Consider the following 21,114-nt stretch of genomic DNA (forward strand, 5'->3'; position numbering starts at 1 on the left):
AATGCAAGGGAGATGAGTTTGTGATGGGTACTTGGTATGTCTTGACTTGAGCGAAGACCTCCCCGGCAACGGCGCCAGAAATCCTTCTTGTTACGTCTTGATCTTGCGTTGGTTTTCCATGAAGAGGAAAGGGTGATCCAGCAATAGTAGCGTAAGTATTTCCCTCCGTTTTTGAGAACGAAGGTATCAATCCAGTAGGAGCTCCTCAGAAGTCCCATGCACCTACATAAACAAACAAAGAACTCGCAACCAACGCAATAAAGGGGTTGTCAATCCCTTCACGGCCACTTGCGAAAGTGAGATCTGATAGAGATAATATGATAAGATAAATATATTTTTCGCATTTTATAATATAGATTGGAAAAGTAAATATGCAAATAAAAGTAGATTGAAAGCTTATATGATAAGAGATAGACCTGGGGGCCATAGGTTTCACTAGTGGCTTCTCTCAAGGTAGCATAAGTATTACGGTGGGTGAACAAATTACTGTCGAGCAATTGATAGAAAAGCGAATAATTATGAGATTTTCTAGGCATGATCATGTATATAGGCATCACGTCTGTGACAAGTAGATCGACTCCTGCCTGCATCTACTACTATTACTCCACACATCGATCGCTATCCAGCATGCATCTAGAGTATTAAGTTCATAAAGAACAGAGTAACGCATTAAGAAAGATGACATGATGTAGAGGGATAAACTCATGCAATATGATATAAACCCCATCTTTTTATCCTCGATGGCAACAATACAATACGTGCCTTGCTGCCCCTGCTGTCACTGGGAAAGGACACCGCAAGATTGAACCCAAAGCTAAGCACTTCTCCCATTGCAAGAAAGATCAATCTAGTAGGCCAAACCAAACTGATAATTCAAAGAGACTTGCAAAGATAACTTAATCACACATAAAAGAATTCAGAGGAGATTCAAATATTTCGCGTAGATAAACTTGATCATAAACCTACAATTCATCGGATCTCGACAAACACACCACAAAAAGAGTTACATCAAATAGATCTCTAAGAAGATCGAGAAGAACATGGTATTGAGATCCAAAAAGAGAGAAGAAGCCATCTAGCTAATAACTATGGACCCGAAGGTCTGTGGTAAACTACTCACAACTCATCGGAGGGGCTGTGGTGTTGATGTAGAAGCCCTCCATGGTCGATTCCCCCTCCGACGGAGCGCCGGCGAAGGCTCCAAGATGGGATCTCGCGGATACAGAAGGTTACGGCGGTGGAAATAGTTTTTCGTCGCCTCTACTAATGTTCTCAGGGAACATGGGTATATATAGGAAGAAGAAGTAGGTCGGTGGACGCCCGAGGGGCCCATGAGATAGGGGGGCACGCCCTACACCCTCGTGGCCGCCTTGACTGCTTCTTGACTTGCACTCCAAGTCCTCTGGATCACGTTCGTTCCAAAAATCACGCTCCTGAAGGTTTCATTCCGTTTGGACTCCGTTTGATATTCCTTTTCTTCGAAATACTGAAATAGGCAAAAAAAACAATACGGGTTGGGCCTCCGGTTAGTAGGCTAGTCCCAAAAATGATATAAATGTGTAAAGTAAAGCCCATAAACATCCAAAATGGGTAATATAATTGCATGAAATAATCAAAAATTATAGATACGTTGGAGACGTATCAGGCATCCCCAAGCTTAGTTGCTTGCTACTTCTTTGAATATTATCTTGGGGTGCCTCGGGCATCCCCAAGCTTAGCCTTTTGCTTATCCTTATTCCTTCATCCATCGTAAGATAATCCTTCAATCACATAAAACTCAAACAAAAGCTTCGTGAGATCCGTTAGTATAAGAAACCAAAACACTACTATAAGTACTGTAGAAAACCTATTCTTATTTTGTTTTTGCATTATATGTACTGTATTCCCACTTTTCTATGGCAAAAACTCATCAAAGAAAACCATAGAATCATCAAAACAAGCACACAACGCAAAGAAAACAGAATCTGTCAAAAACAGAATAGTCTGTAGCAATCTGAAAATTTAGAATACTTATGTAACTCCAAAAATTATGAAATAACTTGATGGACGTGAGGAATTTGTCTATTAATACTCTTCAAAAATAATCAACTTAAAATCACTCTTCTGTAAAAAATGACAATGAATCTCGTGAGCGCAAAAGTTTCTGCTTTTCAGCAAGATCAAATAAACTTTCACCCAAGTCTTTCCAAAGGCATTGCTTGGCACAAACACTAACTAAAACACAAAACATCACAATAATAAAAGTAGCATAATTGTGCTAACACTCAAGAACAGAAAGAAAAAAGCAAAAATAATTTTTATTCATTGGGTTGCCTCCCAACAAGCGTTATCGTTTTACGCCCCTAGCTAGGCATAATGCGTAGGATCTAAGTGTTGTCATCTTTGGTTCTAGATCCATACGATGCCATCATGATTGATTCATAGGGTGGACTAATTCTTGTTCTAGGGAAGTGTTCCATTTCCTTCCTTAGTGGAAATTGAAATTTAATATTGCGTTCTTTCATATCAATCACGGCACCAATAGTACGCAAAAACGTTCTATCAAGAATAATTAGACAAGATGGATTACAATCAATATCAAGAACAATTAAATCTATGGGCACATAATTCCTATTTGAAAGAATAAAAACATCATTAACTCTTCCCATAGGCTTTTTTATAGTAGAATCCGCTAAGTGCAAATTTAAAGAGCATTCTTCAATATTGGTAAGACCAAGCACATCACATAAAGATTTCGGAATTGTAGAGACACTAGCACCCAAGTCACACAAAGCAAAACACTCATAATTTTTAATCTTGACTTTGATAGTAGGTTCCCACTCATCATGCAATTTTCTAGGAATTGAAACTTCTAATTCCAATTTTTCTTCAAAAGCTTTCATCATGGCATCAACAATATGCTTAGTAAAAGCTTTATTTTGTTCATAAGCATGGGGTGAATTTATCATGGATTGCAACAAAGAAATACAATCAATCAAAGAGCAACTATCATAATTAAAGTATTTGTTATCCAAAATAGTGGGCACATCACTAGTTAAAGTCCTGACCTCTTCAAATCCACTTTTATCAATTTTTTCAACAAGATTTTCACCCTCTGAATCATAGGGACGCCTTCTGAATAAATTTGACTCTTCTCCAGTCCCTTTTTCATCAATATTAAATTTACTAAACAAAGAATCAATATAAGAAACACCAATCACTTTAAGATCTTCATCACTTTTATGATAGTAATCACTAGAAAACGTGTTTTCTAAAAATTCTCTTTTAGCTCTAAGCATAGCGGTTCTTTTCTTACTTTCATCCATAGAAACATAAAGAGTTTTAGTTGATTCTTCAACTTTAGGCACACAAATTTTTATCTTGAGAGTTTCTACATCATGAGAAATTCTATCAACACTTCCAGACAAATCATCAATTTTATTTAACTTTTCTTCTATCGATGTGTTGAAAGCTTTTTGGGTATTGATAAATTCTTTAATATTGTTCTCAAGATCAGAGGTGTTCTTTTATTATTGTAGGTGGGATTACCATAGGAATTACCATAGTTATTAGAGGAATTACTAGGAAAAGGCCTAGGATTAAAATTACCTCTATAAGCATTGTTATTGAAATTATTTCGTGAGACAAAATTCACATCTATGGCATCACTATTTTGCTCAATGAAAGTAGACAAAGGCACATCACTAAAATCAATAGGAGCACTTTTATTAGCAACCAACTTCATAAGAGCATCAACTTTTTCACTCAGAGCATTTATTTCTTCTATCGAATTGACTTTTTTACTAGTAGGAGCTCTTTCGGTATGCCATTGCGAATAATTTGTCATAATATTGTCTAGAAATTTAGTAGATTCACACAAAGTAATTTTCATAAAAGTACCCCCACAGCAGAATCTAAAAGATTACGAGAAACAAAATTCAATCCCACATAAAAAATTTGTATGATCATCCAAAGATTTAACCCACGAGTTGGGAAATTCCTTAGCATCAATTTCATCCTTTCCCAAGATTGTGCAACATGCTCATGTTCAGGTTGCTTGAAATTCATGATTTGGGTTCTAAGGGAAATATTTTTTGCGGGCGGAAAATACTGAGTGATAAAATCATCTTTGCACTTGTTCCAAGAATCGATACTATTGCAAGGCAAAGAAGAAAACCAAATTTTTGTGCGATCTCGGAAAGAAAACGGAAATAATTTCAACTTCACAACATCATTGTCCACATCTTTTTTCTTTTGAATATCACATAATTTCACGAATTTGTTAAGATGGAACGCGACATCCTCATTAGGAGTACCGGCAAATTCATCTTTCATGACAAGATTTAACAATGCAGTATTAATATCACAAGACTCCGCACTAGTGGCGGGAGGAGTAATCAGAGTGTTAATAAAATCATTGTTGTTGGTATTTTAGAAATCACACAAGTTGGTGTTCTCTTGAGTCATGATGACTATGCAACAAGATTGCACTCAAAAACAGATCTGGCGAGAAAATGACGAACAAAAAAGAGGGCGAATAAAATGGCAAATTTTTGTGAAGTGGGGGAGAGGAAAATGAGAGGAAAATGGCAAATAATGTAAATTGCAAGGAGATGAGGTTTGTGATTAGGAACCTGGTTGATGTTGAAGATCCTCCCCGGCAACGGCGCCAGAAATTCCTTTTGATGTCTGCTAGAGCTACATTGGTATTTCCCCAAAGAGGAAGGGATGATGCAGTATAGCGATGGTATGTATTTCCCTCAGTGATGAGACCAAGGTTATCGAACCGGTAGGAGAACCTCCTCACATCACGTAAACAACACCTGCACACAAATAACAAATACTCGCAACCCGACATGTTAAAGGGGTTGTCAATCCCTTTCGGGTACGACGCCTCAAGTAGGCAAATAACGTGAAATGAAAGTGGTAGATAGGATAAATAGATCGTGGAACAAATAAACTGACGCAAGGTATTTTTGTGTTTTTGGTTTAATAGATGTGAAAAAAATGCAAGAGGAAATAGATCGCAAAGGCAAATATGATGAAAAGAGACCAGGGGGCCGTAGGTTTCACTAGTGGCTTCTCTCAAGAAAAATAGCAAACGGTGGGAAAACAACTACTGTTAGGCAATTGATAGAACTTCAAATAATTATGACGATATCCAGGCAATTATCATTATATAGGCATCACGTCCAAGATTAGTAGACCGACTGCTGCCTGCATCTACTACTATTACTCCACACATCGACCGCTATCCAGCATGCATCTAGTGTATTAAGTTCATGAGAAAACGGAGTAATGCAACAAGAATGATGACATGATGTAGACAAGATCCATTTATCTATTGCGGCAGATATAGATCTCATCTTGTTATCCTTAGTAGCAACGATACATACGTGTCGGTTCCTCTTCTGTCACCGGGATCAAGCACCGTAAGATCGAACCCACTACAAAGCACCTCTTCCCATTGCAAGATAAATAGATCAAGTTGTCCAAACAAAACCCAAATATTGGAGAGATCAAAGAAGACTCAAATAACTTTCTTGGATAAAAACATAGATCTGATCATCAACTCCAAGTTCATCGGATCCCAACAAACACACCGCCAAAAGACTTATGTCATATGGATCTCTGAGAGACCATTGTATTGATAATCAAGAGAGAGGGAGGATGCCATCTAGCTACTACTACGGACCCGTAGGTCTACAAAGAACTACTCACGCATCATAGAAGCAGCACCAATGGAAGTGGTGAACCTCTCCATGACGGTGTCTAGATTGGATCTGGTGGTTCTGGACTCTACGGCGGCTGGATCAATAATTTGGTTGCCTCCCCTAGGGTTTCTGGAATATTGTGGTATTTATAGAGCAAATAGGCGGTTCAGGGGGCACCCGAGGTGGGCACAACCCACCAGGGCACGCCTGGCCCCCTGGCGCGCCCTGGTGGGTGCTGCTCCCCTCGAGCAGCCCCTCAGGTGCTTCCTTGGCCCATTGGCTTTCTTCTGGCCCAAAAAAATTCCTCCAGGAGTTGTGTTGCATTTGGACTCTATTTGATATTGATTTCCTGCAATTAAAAACATGCAGAAAACAGCAACTAGCACTGGGCACTATGTCAATAGGTTAGTACAAAAAAATGATATAAAATGACTATAAAATGATTGTAAAACATCCAAGAATGATAATATAACAACGTGGAACAATGAAAAATTATAGATACGTTGGAGACATATCACTCTGTGGTGTTCACAACGTCTTTGAAGTCCCGGTTCTAAGCCATAAAGCATGCCCCCTGAACTATAGAGTAGTCATCAGATCGAGTCTGGCAGACGTTCATAACATCTGCAGTAGCCCCTGCAGCAGGTCTGTCACCTAGCAGTGCATCAAGGACATAATTCTTCTATGCAGCAATGAGGATAATCCTCAAGTTACGGACCTAGTCCGTGTAGTTGCTACCATCATCTTTCAACTTATCTTTCTCTAGGACGCATTAAAATCCAAGGGAACGGTAGCACGGACCATTGATCTACAACATTGATATGCAAATACTATCATGATTAAGTTAATGATAAATTAAGGTCAATTAATCAAATTACTAATGAACTCCCACTTAAATTAACATCCCTCAAGTTATCTAAGTGATACATGATCCAAATCAACTAACCCATGTCCGATCATCACGTGAGATGGGGTAGTCATCAATGGTGAACATCTCTGTGTTGATCATATCTACTATATGACTCACATTCGACCTTTTGGTCTCTAGTATTCCGAGACAATGTCTGTACATGCTAGGCTCGTCGAGTTTAGCCCAAGTATTCTGCATGTGCAAAATTGGCTTACACCCATTGTATGTGAATGTAGAGTCTATCACACCCGATCATCACGAGGTGCTTTGAAACGACGAACTTTAGCAACACTGCATACTCAGGGAGAACACTTTTATCTTGGAATTAAGTGAATGGATCATCTTATAGTGCTACTGTCGTTCTAAGCAAAATAAGATGCATAAAGGATAAACATCACATGCAATCAAAATATGTGACATGATATGGCCATCATCATCATCTTATGCTTTTGAAAGCATCGTCATGATCTCCATCGTCACCGGCACGACACTTTGATCTCCATCGTTGCGTCGGGGTCGTCTCGCCAACTATTGCTTCTACAATTATTGCTAATGCATAGCGATAAAGTAAAGCAATTACATGACGATTAGTGATTGACACACAAGTCATACAATAATTAAACACAACCCTAAGGCTCCTACTAATTGTCGTACTCATTGGCATGCAAGTCATGAACTTATTACAAAACATGGTAATCTCATACATCAACATATATCACATCATATCTTGGCCATATCACATCACAACATGCCCTGCAAAAACAAGTTAGACGTCCTCTACTTTGTTGTTGCACGTTTTACGTGGCTGCTACGGGCAACTAGCAAGAATCATTCTTAACTACGCAAAATCGCAACGGTGATTATCATGTTTCTTGTTTTGACCTTCTTCAAGAACTGGCCGTAGTCAAATTCGATTCAACTAAAGTAGGAGAAACAGACACCCGCCAACCACCTTTATGCAAAACAAGTTGCATCTTAGTCGGTGGAACTGGTCTCATGTGCGTGGACATGTAAGGTTGGCCGGGCCGCTTCATCCCACAATACCACAGAATCAAAACAAGACGTTGGTGGTAAGTAGTATGAACATCACCGCCCACAACTCCGTTGTGTTCTACTCGTGCATATCATCTACGCATAGACCCTCTAATACCACTGATGGGGAACGTTGCATGAAAAAGAAAAAGAAAATCTACGCACACACAAGATCTATCCATGGAGATGCATAACTACGAGAGGGGGAGAGCATATACATATCCTTGTAGATTGCTAAGCGGAAGTATTTATCAACGCGGTTGATGTAGTCGTACACCTTCACAATCCGTCCCGATCAAGTACCGAACGTATGGCACCTCCGCATTCAGCACACGTTCAACTCGATGACGTCCTCGCCTTCTCGATCCAGCAAGAGAGGCAAAGTAGTAGATGATTTCCGGCAGCACGACGGTGTGGTGATGAAGGTGGTGAAACTATCGGCAGAGCTTTACCAAGCACAACGGACGTGGACAGAGGAGGAACTAGAACTGGAGGGAGACGGGGCGCCGCACACGGCTTGGGGATCGTGGTGTGTGTTGCCCCTCTCCCTCCTCACATATATATAAGTGGAGGGGGAGGGGAGGCATCCCTAGAGGCGACCCAAGGTGGCCGACGACCACCATGGGCTCCTTCCCTAGGCGCCTCCCCCTTTCCTTATTTAAGGGTGGAGGAGATGGTAGGGGAGGGGCCGGCGGTTGCCCTGCCTTGGTGCCCCCTTTCCCTCCTTGGCTCGTGGCCACAGGAGTTGGAGTACACCCAGCCCCTTAGTGGGCTGGTGCGCCTCCCTCCTTTGGCCCATGAGGCCCACCAAGTGTCGGTGGCCTCTCGAAACCCCTTTCGGTACTCCAATAAAACCTGGTACATTCTGAAACCTTTCCGGTGACCTAATGGCATCATCCTATATATGAATCTTTACCCCTAGACCATTCCGGAGCTCCTCATCATGTTCGTGATCTCATCTGGGACTCCAAACAACATTTGTTCACCAACTCACATAACTCATAATAATACTATATCGTCAACGAACGTTAAGCGTGCGAACCCTATGGGTTCGAGAATGATGTAGAAATGACCGAGATACTTCTCCTGTCAATAAACAATAGCGAGACCTAGATGCCCATATTGGTTCCTACATATTCTACGAAGATCTTTATCGGTTGAACCTTTATGACAACATACGTTGTTCCCTTTGTCTGTCGGTATGTTACTTGCCCGAGATTCGGTCGTCGGTATCTCCATACCTAGTTCAATCTCGTTACCGACAAAGTCTCTTTACTCGTTCCATAATACATCATCTCGTAACTAACTCCTTAGTCGCTCTGCTTGCAAGTTTCATGTGATGTGTATTACCGAGAGGGCCCAGAGATACCTCTCTGATACACGGATTGACAAATCCCAATCTCGATACATGCCAACTCAACAGACACCTTCAGAGATACCTTTAGAGCATCTTTATGATCACCCAGTTACATTATGACGTTTGATAGCACACAAGGTATTGCTCCGGTATCCGGGGGTTGCATGATCTCATGGTTGAAGGAATATGTATTTGACATTAAGAAAGCAGTAGCAATAAAGTGAATGATCATATGCTAAGCTAACAGATGGGTGTTGTCCATCACATCATTCTCCTAATGATGTGATCCCATTATCAAATGACAACTCATGTCTATGGTTAGGAAATCTTAACCATCTTTGAGTAACGAGCTAGTCTAGTAGAGGCTCACTAGGGACATGGTATTTGTTTATGTATCCACACGTGTATTTAAGTTTCCGGTCAATACAATTCTAGCATGAATAATAAACCTTTATCATGATTAAGGAAATATAATAATAACCATTTTATTATTACCTCTAGGGCACATTTCCATCACTTATATCTTATTGTGCTTGTTTATCTTGCTACCAAGTTGTTGATATATTTCTAGCCCTAGATTCACCTTTGTAATTGTGTAGCGACCAGACCTCAAATGGTCAAGTCTGTGCATCAGTGTCATCCCTGGATCGGTAATGCTGACACACACAGTACTCGAGGAATTATAACAGAGTTTCAATCACACACTTATTACATAGAGTCCTCATAAAGAGTATGATTACAAAAATATCATGGCTGAAGGTCATCTAAACTAAATAACGCCGGAAGCTTGCAAGGTAAATGAGTCCATCAACTCCAACGGCATAGCTGAGTGCAAAACAACGACCTATCGCACCTTATTCGTCGTCTGAGTAGTCTGCAACATAAGACGTTGCAGCCCGAAACGGGTCAGCACATGGAATATGCTGGCATAGTTACACTGTAAAGCAATGCAATGCAGGAACTATATCTACAGGCAATATTTGGTTGGTGGAGGCTATAAATTTCATGATTTTGCATAAAGCCAATTTTTCCCTACAACAAAGGAATAAATTTATTGAACTACTCCCGTGTTGCCCATTATTTGAGAAGGTAACCCCAACTCAAATCCCAACTAAAAGTATCATCATTAACCCAATTCAAATTAATTAAAGTAACGTGATGAGATCGCATCAATAGATTCAAGTACTAGATACTCAAGATGTCCATAACCGGGGACACGGCTAACCATGATTAGTTTATACACTCTGCAGAGGTTTGCGCACTTTTCCCCACAAGACTCGACTGCATCCATGATTGGATGATCGAGACATAGCCTTTCTGAAGCATTAACTCTCTACTCCGGGTAGATAGTACCACCTACATCCCTCTACATCTGCTAGTCTACCTCTTCAAGAGCTCACGCAACTTACTCAACTATGCCAGAGCCCATAATGGCTTGTGGCTGCACACGAAAGTTTCTAGCATGAATAATCTTATGATCCCTTTGAGCCTAGGTGGCATTCCATAGGATAATCACACGGGTACTCCAGGATTTCCAAAAACAGACAACACTGGGTTCCCCAGGTGCCTAAAACAATCCACCCAGAAGTATATTTAAGTTGCCACCTTAATGTTATCCATGATTAAAATAACTCTCAAACTTCCATGTGTGAATCACGATCCAATCCCCGTCTACAAGCATGGCTAAGCAATAATAAGCATAACGTATATTCCCGGGGTGATCAACAGGTATTAGGTTCCTACCTCAAGCACTACAACCAAAACCACATGTTCCCAATCCTACTCATACAAATATTTGAGGGGCGGTACTAATGCATCATAAAAACTGGGTATAAAAGAGTATGATCAAAGTGTAACTTGCCTTGCTGACGATCTGCAAACTCTAGAGATTCGTAGTAACAAGCTTCGCACTCTGGGTAATCTAGCGTAAACAAACAATAGCATACATAAGCAATCACTAAATCGAAACACGAGAGAACCGAGAAAAGATCCAAATCGAACACGAAACAAGCAACGACTTAAGCTAACAAGAGTCAATACCTAACGGCATTATTAACATGTGAATTAGATCTTAACAGTAGGTACATGTGATTAGCTAGGATTTGCAAAACGATTCAACTCAAACAAAGCAACGAAACTCAAAATACGAACGAAACAAGATCGTTTACTAATCTGGACAAAACTCAAATTTTACAGTACCGAAATCATGTTCAAGTTGGTTAACCGGAAAGAACAGAACAAAACGAAGATTTTTGTGTTGGTTTCATCTAATTTGGATAAACGAGTAAAAAGTTATGCTAGTTTAAAGATCAGGGGCTAAATCGCAATAAAAATAATCGCGGATAAGTCCCTGGCCGAAAATAAACTAAGAAGAAAAAGAACGAACATTCGTTGTCTGAACTACATTCGCTAAAATGAACGAACGGACGAACGTCCGCTAAATAAAATAAATCGAACGAAAAACCGATCTAAAACAAAACTGCGAAAACCTACAAAAAACCGAGCGGTCCGGTTCGTACCGGTTCGAGAAAACCGGCAGCGGCGGCGGGGTCAACGGCTGCGGTGAAGCGGCGAGGCGGTGTCGGCGGCGAGGCGGTGACGCGGGCGTGCGACGGCGGCGGCAAGGCGGCGATGCGGGCGTGCGGCGGCGGCAACGAGCGGGCAAGCGGTGGGGCGGTGTCGGCGGCGAGGCGGCGACGCGGGCGTGCGGCGGCGGCGGCGAGCAGGCAAGTGGCGGCGCGGACGTGCGGCGGCGGCGCGTGGCAAGTGGCGGCAGCGCTGGTGAGGGCGGGCGGCGGCGGCGTCGACTTGGGGCTCCAGGGGGGCCCGGGTCGGCTTATAAAGGGGGAGGGCGGCAGTGGGGTGGCTTGCGGGAGGGGGTGCCCGGTCGGAGTCGGAGAGGACTCCGTCTTGGCCACGCCGGCGAAGTCGGTGGCGGCGGCGCGGGCAGCCTGGCTCGGCTGGGCCTTTGGCCCAGTCGGGCGACGAACATTTTTTTCAATAATTTCGCCCGAAGAAAAATTCCTAATAGAATATAAAAAAAATCGAAAAATGCCAAAAACAATTTTCACCGTCTTAATAAAATATTTAGAACAAAGTGAACATTTTTCTGGCCTAAAAATGCAGTTTTCAAAAATGCATATTTTTCTAATTCAAATAAAATAGCAAATAAAATACCAAATAAATTATAATTTGATTTTAAAATTCTTCCTCCAATATTTCTCTTAATTTTTTTATTATTTTTTTGATAGAAAGACTGTAAGGGAACCCCTTACAGTATAATTGGTGCAACAAACCCAAATTGCAAGTACCATGCCTTGAACCTAGGTGGGTGGGAAGGCATCAACCCCTTCCCACCACTAGGCTGTGCCTTAGTCTGCATATTTCTCTTAATTTGAAGAAGTCAGATTATCTTCTCTCATTTATTTTTAATATTGGAAATTATTGGAGAGAAAAATAATAAAATCAAATTGATCCTTTCTTCAAATTTGAAATAAATTCAAATATGATTTTTGTGAAACCTCCAACTCTCTCCTTGGGTCTTTGAGTTGCTTAACATTTCTAGGATCTCAACCAACAACAAGAATAAATATGATATGCATATGATGATCTATGTATAACATCCTAATTGAAAATTGGGATGTTACAAACCTACCCCCTTAAGATGAATCTCGCCCTCGAGATTCAGGTTGGTCAGCAAGAAGGTTTGGGTGGTCTCTACGGAGGTCTTCTTCTCGCTCCCAGGTGGCTTCCTCCTCGGTATCGTGCCTCCACTGAACTTTGCAAAACTTGATAACCTTGCTGCGAGTAACTCGGCTGTAAAACTCGAGAATCTTGACTGGCTTCTCTTCATAAGTGAAATCACTGTCTAACTGAATTGCTTGCAGTGGCACTGTATCTCTTAGAGGAATATCGTCCATCTCTGCGTGGCACTTCTTCACCTGGGAAACGTGAAACACATCGTGAACACCTGAAAATCCTTCTGGCAATTCCAGCTTCCATGCGTTCCAAAACTCTGTATGGTCCCACGAAACGTGGTGCTAGCTTTCCCTTGACTCCAAAACGCTTAACTCCTCGAAGCGGGTACACACGAAGATATGCTCTATCTCCGACTTCGTAAACTATCTCCTTGCGTTTGGTATCCGCATAACTCTTCTGCCTCAACTGGGCTACCTTGAGTCTGTCGCGAATCAACTTAACCTTATCTTCAGAGTCTTTAATTAAATCGGGTCCGAACAACTGTCGATGTCCTACTTCATCCCACGATAACGGTGTCCTGCACCTCCTTCCGCACAAAGCTTCTAAAGGGGCCATCTTCAAACTGGCTTAACTGTTGTTATAAGAGAACTCTGCATATGGCAAATTGTCGTCCCAACTAGATCCATAATCTAGAGCACAAGCTCTCAACATGTCCTCCAGAATCTGATTAACTCTCTCGGTCTGTCCATCTGTCTATGGATGAAAGGTTGTACTAAACTCTAGCCTGGTACCCAAGGTTTCATGCAACTGATTCCAAAACTTTGAAATGAACTGGGTTCCTCTATCTGATACAATGGCCATCGGAACTCCATGCAGACATACGATCCTGGTCATATATATCTTTGCCAACTTAGCACTCGTATAAGTGCTCTTCACCGGGATGAAATGAGCTACTTTCGTCAAACGATCGACTACAACCCAGATAGAGTCATAGCCTGAACGAGTCCTGGGTAATCCAGTGATAAAATCCATGCCAAGTTTATCCCACTTCCATTCGGGTATCGACAATGGCTGTAGCAATCCAGCAGGCTTCTGATGCTCTGCCTTAACTCTCTGAAAAACATCACATACTGCTACATACTCGGCTATGTCCTTCTTCATTCCTGTCCACCAGAAACTTCCCTTCAAATCCAGATAAATCTTAGTGTTTCCTCAGTGAATTGAATACGGCGAATCATGGGCCTCTTGCAGAATCAACTTCCTGATCTCGGGGTCATTAGGCACATATAAGCGATCCCCAAACCATAAAGTGCCGTGCTCATCCTCGCGAAATCCTTTAGCCTTTCCTTTACTCATCATTTCCTTTATCTCGGCAATCTCCTTGTCAGTCTTCTGGGCTTCTCTGATCTTAGTCAGCAAAGTGGAGTGAATTTCCAATGCTGCAACATAACCTCTCGGAACTATCTCCAAACATAACTCTCGTAGATCGTCTGCTAACTCCTTCGGTAATTCTCCGGTCATGAGCGTGTTAACATAGCTCTTGCAGCTCAATGCATCTGCTACGACATTGGCCTTTTCGGGATGATAGTGCAATTTCATATCATAATCCTTGATGAGCTCCAACCATCTCCTTTGCCTGAGGTTCAACTCCTTCTGCGTGAAGATATATTTCAAACTCTTATGATCCGTGTATACCTCACAATGGTTTCCAATGAGAAAATGTCTCCATGTCTTCAGCGCATGCACTATGGCTGCTAACTCCAAATCATGCGTAGCATAATTTAGCTCATGAGGTTTAAGATATCGTGAGACATATGAAACAACTCTTCCTGCATGCATAAGCACATCTCCAAGTCCTCGTCGTGAAGCGTCACAATACACTTGATAATCCTTGCGTTGGTCTGGGAGAATTAGCACTGGAGCTATAACCAAGCGTTTCTTCAATTCCTGGAAACTAGCTTCACATTCCTCAGTCCATTTAAACTTGGTGCCCTTCTTCAATAACTCTGTCATGGGCTTTGCAATCCTGGAGAAATTCTCAATGGTTCTCCGATGATAACCTGCGAGTCCAACAAAACTTCTGATCTCTCCAACTGATGTGGGTGCCACCCATTTAGTCACATAAGCAACCTTGGTAGGGTCTACTGCTATTCCTTCTTCGCATATAACATGTCCGAGAAATCCAACTTCCTTTAACCAAAACTCACATTTGCTGAACTTGGCATACAAGTGATGTTCTCTGAGCTTCTCAAGAACCAAACGCGAATGCTCCTTATGTTCCTCTTCATTCTTCGAGTAGACCAATATATCATCAATGAACACTACGACGAACTTATCCAAAAACTCCATAAACACTTTCTTCATCATGTTCATGAAATAGGCAGGCGCGTTAGTCAGGCCAAATGACATAATAGTATACTCATATAGCCCATACCTTGTGGTAAAAGTTGTTTTTGGTATATCCTGCTCTTGGATCTTCAACTGGTGATAACCTGATCGAAGATCAATTTTTGATAAAACTTTAGCTCCTTGCAACTGGTCAAACAAATCATTGATCATCGGCAGAGGGTATTTGTTCTTGATCGTCACCTCATTCAATGCACGGTAATCAACAACCATCCTTAAAGATCCATCCTTCTCCTCCACTAGAAACACTGGGGCTCCCCAAGGTGATGAACTTGGTCGAATGTAACCTTTCTCTAGTAACTACTTAATATGCTTCTTAATTTCCTCCAAATCTTGTGCGGGCATCCGGTACGGTCTCTTGGATATTGACCCAGTGCCTGGCAATAGCTCAATCAAAAACTCAATGTCTCCATCCGGTGGCATGCCTGGTAACTCTTCTAGAAATACGTCGGGGTAATCCTTCACCACTGGTACTTCCTCCTGTACAACTCCTGATAAGGAATTCACTTGAGTCCTCTTCGGCACATGCCGAGATACATACTTAATCCTCTTTCCTTCTGGGGTGGTGAGAAATATCGAATTACTAACACAATCAACGTTTTCTCCATACTTCGATAACCAATCCATGCCTAGTATTATATCCAATCCTTGTGACTCCAAAATTATTAGATCATAGGGAAACACATGGCTACCAATGGTTAAGGGTAACCGATCACACCATTGGCTGGCCATATACTCTACTCCTGGCGAGCTTACTAACATGGGTGACCTAAGGGATAGGGTTGGCAACTTAAACTTGTACACAAATCCCCTTGATATGTATGAATGCGATGCACCCATATCAAAAAGAACAAGTGCGGTAAATGCATTAATCAAAAACTTACCGACAACTGCGTCGGGTTGATCCTCAATCTCCTCCATGCTGATGTGATTCACCTGACCTTTGGTGAAGGGGTTGGGCTTCTTGGCAGAACCTCCATTGCCATTTCCATTCTTCACTTTAGGACATTCATTGGCATAATGTCCAGTCTTATGGCACTTGAAACATGTAACGTGGCTCAAATCCCTCTTGGTTGGTGTTGAAGGATTGGAATGGTTCTGGCTGCTGCTTCCTCCATTCCCATTGCCATTCTTGGAGCCACTATGGTTGTGCGAACTAGCTCCGTTGTGCATGTGTCCTCCATGGTTGTGGGTATGTCCTCCTGAGTACGAGGAATAGCGGGGCTTCTGCTGAGCTCCTGAAGTGTACCTCCCTTGTCCATACTTCCTCTTGCGATTATCAATCTGTTGATGCTTGCCTTCAATCATAAGAGCCCTATCTACCAACTCCTGGTAGTTTTTGAATGTTGCTACCATAAACTGCATGCTCAGCTCATCATTCAGTCCTTCCAAAAACTTTTCCTGCTTAGCGGCATCTATAGCTACGTCATCTGGGGCATATCATGCTAACTTGCTAAACTCATCCACATACTGGCCCACTGTACGTCCTCCTTGGCGTAAGTTGCAAAACTCGCGCTTCTTCATGCTCATAGCTCCTGCTGAAACATGGGCAGTGCAGAAAGCCTGCTGAAACTGATCCCATGTAACAGTGTCAATGGGGTAAGTGGCAGTGAAAATCTCCCACCATGATGCTGCGGGTCCATCAAGCTGATGTGCGGCAAAACACACTCTCTCCGCATCTGTGCATCCTGCAGTGGTCAGCTCTCTTCCAATCTTGCGGAGCCAATCATCTGCAACAATAGGCTCGGTGCTACTAGAGAACACCGGTGGATTCAACCTTAAAAAGCGGGCTAGGGATCAATAGGGGGTGGTGGTGGTGGGTTGTTGTTGTTGTTGCCTTGGTTCTGATTCTGAACTAACATCTGCATCAAGGCATTCTGCTGCTGGATCAACTGAGTGAGCTCCGGTGGGAAGGCAAATCCATTGTCACGTCTCGGAGGCATCTGATGGGTTTAGAAGGGGTGAGAAAACAGAATAGAATTGGTGTCTAAGAGAGATTCACTACCCATAATGCTCATGAGACAAACACAATCAATTTCACTTCAATCAATAGCACACAAGATCACACAAGGCGGTCTAACCTATGATTACAAACTCGATCGTTGCTAACTACTTGGAGGGAAATACTACTAATTACAATGGTGGTCGTCTAAAAAATGTCATCAGAGGAAGACTCCATGATATCTGCTCCAGCTTCATCAACATAGTCGTCATCACTATCAGGGTCAGAGTCGGTGTCGTCGATGATGATGTAGTCTCCTGGGTGGTTGTTCTCCTTCTTTGGCGCAGGGTCTCCCATGAATACTCCTAGCTTCTTCTTCAGGTCTTCATTCTTCTCAAGTAGTACGGCAATCTCTTCCTCGTATCCATCGCGTGTAGACTTTATTTCCTCGTCTAGCTAATTGTTTCTCCTCACCAGCTTCTTGATCTTCTTCATGTGGAAAATTTGTTGATTCTCCTATCGAAGAATATGATCTCCCATCTCTTGAATGTAAGCTGCAATTGATCCATCCCTCCTGGTACGAATCATCTCCCATTTGTCATCTCGGCGGCCATATATCTGGTAAATGGTATTCTCCAACCCCTTGTGATACATCTCACATATGCGTCCAAAAGTGATATGTGCGGCCATGCTCTTTCCTATAGTCCAACTTGGTGGATCCAGGTAGAAATCAATAAGCTCCATTGTTGGCGCAAAGGTCCTCCCAGGTACCTAGACTTTGATCTTCCAGCACTCCTCTTCCGGTACAGATGTAGAGAAAGTCCCCCTGAAGCTTGGTAGTCCGATGTTCAAATACTTAGTGACTTCCTTCAAGTGCTTTCCGAAAGGGGTGTCGTCATCCGGCTGAGTGAACTTGTTCCTGGGATCCGCCATCTATAGAGTAGAAAGAAAGGAGAATTAGAAATGAGTAGAGAAGAGAAATCTCGTGGCTCATTCTAGTGGTCGCATCCTACAGTCAGCGTGTGCTCTGATACCATCTTGTAGCGACCAAAACTCAAACGGTCAAGTCTCAGTGCATCAGTGTCATCCCTGGATCGGTAATGCTGACACACACAGTACATGAGGAATTATAACAGAGTTTCAATCACACACTTATTACATCGAGTCCTCATAAAGAGTATGATTAAAAAAATATCATGGCTGAAGGCCATCTAAACTAAATAACGGCGGAAGCTTCGTAGGTAAATGAGTCCATCGACTCCAACGGCATAGCTGAGTGCAAAACAACGACCTATCACACCTTATTCGTCGTCTGAGTAATCTGCAACATAAGACGTTGCAGCGCGAAACGGGTCAGCACATGGAATATGCTGGCATAGGTACACTGTAAAGCAATGAAATGCAGGAACTATATCTACATGCAATATTTGACTAGTGGAGGCTGTAAGTTTCATGATTTTGCATAAAGCTAGTTTTTCCCTACAACAAAGGAATAAATTTATTGAACTACTCCCATGTTGCCCATTATTTGAGAAGGTAACCCCAACTCAAATCCCAATTAAAAGTATCATCATTAATCCAATTCAAATTAATTAAAGTAATGTGATGAGATCACATCAATAGATTCAAGTACTAGATACTTAAAATGTCCATAACCAGGGACACGGCTAACCATGATTAGTTTATACACTCTGCAGAGGTTTGCGCACTTTTCCCCACAAGACTCGACCGCATCCATGATCGAATGATCGATAAATAGCCTTTCTGAAGCATTAACTCTCTACTCCGGGTAGACAGTACCACCTACATCCCTCTACATCTGCTAGTCTACCTCTTCAAGAGCTCATGCAACTTACTCAACTTTGCCAGAGCACATAATGGCTTATGGCTGCACACGGAAGTTTCTAGCATGAATAATCTTATGATCCCTTTGAGCCTAGGTGGCATTCCATAGGATAATCACAGGGGTACTCTGGGATTTCCAAAAACAGACAACACTGGGTTCCCCAGGTGCCTCAACCAATCCACCTAGATATATATTTAAGTTGCCACCTTAATGTTATCCATGATTAAAATAACTCTCAAACTTCCATGTGTGAATCACGATCCAATCCCCATCTACGAGCATGGCTAGGCAATAATAAGCATAACGTATATTCCGGGGGTGATCAACAGGTATTAGGTTCCTACCTCAAGCACTACAACCAAAACCACATGTTCCCAATCCTACTCATGCAAATATTTGAGGGGCAATACTAATGCATAGTAAAAACTGGGTATAAAAGAGTACGATCAAAGTGTAACTTGCCTTGCTGACGATCTGCAAACTCTATAGATTAGTAGTAACAAGCTTCGCACTCCGGGTAATCTAGCGTAAACAAACAATATCATACATAAGCAATCACTCAATTGAAACACGAGAGAAACCGAGAAAAGATCTAAATCAAACACAAAACAAGCAACGGCTTAAACTAACAAGAGTCAAAACCTAACAACAATATTAACATGTGAATTAGATCTTAACAGTATGTACATATGATTAGCTATGATTTGCAAAAAGATTCAACTCAAACGAAGCAACAAAACTCAAAATAGGAACGAAACAAGGTCGTTTACTAATTTGGAATAAAATCAAATTTTACATTACCAAAATCATTTTCTAGTTGGTTAACCGAAAAGAACAGAATGAAACGAAGATTTTGGCGCTGGTTTCATCTAATTTGAATAAACGAGTAAAAAGTTATGCTAGTTTAAAAATCAGGGGCTAAATTGCGATAAAAATAATCGTGGATAAGTCCCTGGCCGAAAATAAACTAAAAAGAAAAAGATTATCGAACGAACTTTCGTTCTCTGAACTAATCCGACGAAAAAGTTTGTTAAAACGAACGAATGGACGAACGTCGGCTAAATAAAATAAATCGAACAAAAAACCAATATAAAACAAAACCGCGAAAACCTAAAAAAACGGGCGGTCCAGTTCGTACCAGTTTGAGAAAATCGGTGGCGACGGCAGGGTCAACGGCGGCGTCGGCGGCGGGGCGGTGTCGGCGGCGAGGCGGTGACGCGGGCATGCGGCGGCGCCGGCGAGAGGGCAAGCGGCGGCGCGGACGTGCGGCAGCGGCGGCGGCGCGCGGGCAAGCGGCGGCGGCGGCGTCGACTTGGGGCTCGAGGGGAGCCATGGGTCGGCTTATAAAGGGGGAGGGCGGCGATGGGGTGGCTTGCGGGAGGGGGCGCTGGGTCGGAGTCGGAAGGACTCCGGCTCGGCCACGCCGGTGAAGTCAGTGGTGGCGGCTCAGGCGGCCTGGCTCGGCTGGGCCTTCGGCCCAGTCGTACGACGAACATTTTTTTTAAATAATTTCGCCACAAGAAAAGTTCCTAATAAAATATAAAAAAAATCTAAAAATGTCAAAAATAATTTTCGCTGTCTTAATAAAATATTTAGAACAAACCGAACATTTTTCTGGCCTAAAAATGCAATTTTCAAAAATGCATATTTTTCTAATTCAAATAAAACAGCAAATAAAATACCAAATAAATTATAATTTGATTTTAAAATTCTTTCTCCAATATTTCTCTTAATTTGAAGAAGTCATATTATCTTCTCTTATTTATTTTTAATATTGGAAATTATTGGAGAGAAAAATAATAAAATCAAATTGATCCTTTCTTCAAATTTGAAATAAATTCAAATATGATTTTTGTGAAACCTCCAACTCTCTGCTTGGGTCCTTGAGTTGCTTAAGATTTCTAGGATCTCAACCAAATGCAAGAATAAATATGATATGCATATGATGATCTATGTATAACATCCTAATTGAAAATTAGGATGTTACAAATTGTTAAACACACTTTCATATTCGGCACATTTTCCTATAATTGCTAAGTAGTAATCAAAATTTGTAACTGTACTTTCACCCCACCTCTAAGTCCATCTCGATCCTTTCACACAGTACTTTTATTCCAACCAGATATCCATAGCTTAGCAACAATTAAAAACATTCTCAATTGTTTTGAGGCCATGTCAGGAATGAAAATCAAGTTTGCCAAAAGCGAAGTTCTCACTATTGGGATGCCG

This window comes from Triticum aestivum, chromosome 6B (assembly GCF_018294505.1).
Source record: "Triticum aestivum cultivar Chinese Spring chromosome 6B, IWGSC CS RefSeq v2.1, whole genome shotgun sequence".
Classification (NCBI taxonomy): Eukaryota; Viridiplantae; Streptophyta; class Magnoliopsida; order Poales; family Poaceae; genus Triticum; species Triticum aestivum.